This window comes from Diaphorina citri, unplaced genomic scaffold (assembly GCF_000475195.1).
Source record: "Diaphorina citri unplaced genomic scaffold, Diaci psyllid genome assembly version 1.1 scaffold2808, whole genome shotgun sequence".
NCBI lineage: Eukaryota > Metazoa > Arthropoda > Insecta > Hemiptera > Psyllidae > Diaphorina > Diaphorina citri.
In genome coordinates this window covers 1-3,241 of record NW_007380225.1, presented here as the reverse complement: position 1 = coordinate 3,241, position 3,241 = coordinate 1, and positions in this window count along the sequence as shown.

Sequence of the window (3,241 nt, the reverse complement as noted above, 5' to 3'; positions counted from 1 at the left end):
AATAATAATAATAATAATAATAATAATAATAATAATAATAATAATAATAATAATAATAATAATAATAATAATAATAATAATAATAATAATAATAATAATAATAATAATAATAATAATAATAATAATAATAATAATAATAATAATAATAATAATAATAATAATAATAATAATAATAATAATAATAATAATAATAATAATAATAATAATAATAATAATAATAATAATAATAATAATAATAATAATAATAATAATAATAATAAAAATAGGAATTGCTTACCCCTAAAGGGGAAGAAGAGGAACCTAAATCAAGAAAACAGTTGAAGTTACGATGTTACCTCTTCTAGAACAGATTTACTAGTATATAATATATAAAGGGGATTTAGCTAAAAATAAATACATAAATAGTTTAGGTTATCTTTATTGGTAGGTGTTTAGGTACCACTTAAGTTATAATTTAGGAACCCCTGATTATGTTGTTATCAGATGATTTTAGAAAATAAACATATTCTCGGACTTGACTTTTGATCTTGCTAAAATGAAGTATCGATCCTGTTCTTATTTTATCTAATTAAAACACGTTTTGAGGTCCCTAGAGCCTAAATCCAAAGTTTCAGCCATTGGTCCGTGTGTCTGTGTGTCTGTCTGTAAACAAAATATCTCGAGAACGGTAAGAGCTAGAGACTTGAAATTTGGTATGCATCTTTCAAATGTGACAAGGATGCAACACAAAACGTTTGGTTAAAATAGGTGCTGCGGTTGGCGGTATTTTGACCGCTTTTTGGCGGGTTTCGACCGCTTTTTGGCGGTTTTCAGCTATATCGACTAAACGGTTAGAGATATTGTAAATGTTGCAACAGAACACCCAAATAAGCACCATTCAATAGGATAAGGAAAGTCGTGTGATGTTCACACCAGATTTTTTCTCAGTGTTCGGTAGTTAAAGGGTCGGTTTTCTATTCACATCTCTTCCTAAGTAGCACAGGAGACCCTTCACTCCTTTTCATTCAAGGAGTGATTCCTTTTCATTGGGTGACAGTGAGAAGTGCACTTCACCAGTATCGATCCTATGTTTCTATTCAGATAACTGAATGCAGGAAGTGAGGTCAAAGTTTTAGCTCGACAGTTTTTCATTTAATGTCTGTTCGTCTCCGTCTCATCATGATGATTATCGTATGGTTTGTCTGATTTTGCTCAAGATCGATTCTTTGGAACCGTTTACAAAAGAGAACTAGAATGAGCAGAACAAGGAGAGAGAGAGAGAGAGAGAGAGAGAGAGAGAGAGAGAATGAGTTGAAAAAAAAAAATAGAAAAGAAGACATCAGACAAAGCAAAATGAAATATAGAGAAAGAAAGGAAAGAGATAGAGAGAAAGAATTGAAGTTTGAGAGAGAGAGAGAGAGAGAGAGAGAGAGAAGAGTAAGCGATAAATAGGATAGAGAGAAAGAGAAGAGTGAGAGAGATGGCCGTATGATATGACAATACAAAACAAAAATGCCAACTAAAGAGAGAGAGAGAGAGAGAGAGAGAGAGAGGGAGAGAGAAATGTTGAATCAGATTTTAAAAAGCGCGAGAGAGAGAAAAGATTGAGAATGAGAAAGAGAGATAGAGAGAGAAAGAAAGAAAGGGAGGTAGGTACTCCATTTCACTTTGTCTGATTAATGTTCATCTCTCTCTCACCCTTTTCTCCATATCAAAAAGAGAGAGAGAGAGAGAGAGAGAGAGAGAGAGAGAGAGAGAGAGAGAGAGAGAGAGAGAAAGAAAGGGAGGTAGGTACTCCATTTCACTTTGTCTGATTAATGTTCATCTCTCTCTCTCTTTCTCTCTCCCTCTCTCTCACCCTTTTCTCCATATCAAAAACGTAAACACTGAAAAGTTTATTTGTCTTTTTTCTCTCTCTCTCTCTCTCTCTCTCTCTCTCTCTCTCTCCGTATAAAAGCTATTCTGGATTCATCTATCACATATAATAACATGTGATATATACCTACTGATATAAATACCTATATGATATGTAATCTATCATATTTTATTGTACATATACAGGGTGTAATATATCCTCGAGTTTGGGTTAGGTAGCACGCAAAAACATTTTTTTTTTCCAAGAAGTTTGGGAATAGTCGGAATTGTAAAAACGAAGGTCTTATCGTCCCGAAATCGAATAAAAAAAGTAGGACAGTATAGGAGAAAGTCAGCCGTTCCGAGAACGAACCTGATCTGTTTAGGAATAAGTTCGTCCCAGCCAAGGTTTGGGAGTTATTGGACTTGTAAGGCTGTGTCCTGTCCACTGTCCATGTGATATATACCTACTGATATAAATACCTATATGATATGTAATCTATCATATTTTATTGTACATATACAGGGTGTAATATATCCTCTAGAGTTTGGGTTAGGTAGCACGCAAAAACTTTTTTTTTTTCAAGAAGTTTGGGATTAATCGTCAGAATTGTAAAAACGAAGGTCTTATCGTCCCGAAATCGAATAAAAAAAGTAGGACAGTAAAGGAGAAAGCCAGCCGTTCCGAGAACGAACCTGATATGTTTAGGAATAAGTTCGTCCCAGCCAAGTTTTGGGAGTTATTGGACTTGTAAGGCTGTGTCCACAGTCCACACGTAGTCCACGTCCGTCGATCGAGGTTAAGATGAATAAAGAATTAGGAGGATACGAGGAAGAAGAAGAAGAAAAGAGGAAGCTCTCTCCTGAAAAGGTAAGAAAGAGGAGGAGAAAGAAGAACAATAAGAAAAAGAGAGGAAGAAGGAAAGATATGAGAAATGAACAACCCTATATTTCATACTATCAAACATTCAAACAGGAATACAGGGACAGAGAAAAATGACCACTAGTCTACACCTCTTCTCTCTTCCTTCTCCTCCTCCTCCTCTTCGTACTCTTTCGCCTCCTCCAACTCCTCTTTCTCCTTCCCCTACTCTTCTTCCTTCTTCTCCTCCTCCTCCTTTTTCTACCTTCCTTCTCACTCTACTCACCATTTCCTACATTCTAAACCTCTTTCCGCTCCTTTTCAACTTCTTTTCTTTCAGTCTTATTCTCATTCTTCTTTTTCTTGCTCTTCTTCTTCTTCTTCCTACCTCTCTCCTCCTTTTATTTTTCAACTTTTTATTCTCTCCTCTAACTTTTTTCTCTCTTCTCCTCCTCCCATTCTCCTTCCCCTCCTGCATCTATCCCACTCTTTCGTGATCAACCAAAATTCATTGGCTACTGTTCTCTCTCTTCCCTCCCTCCCTCC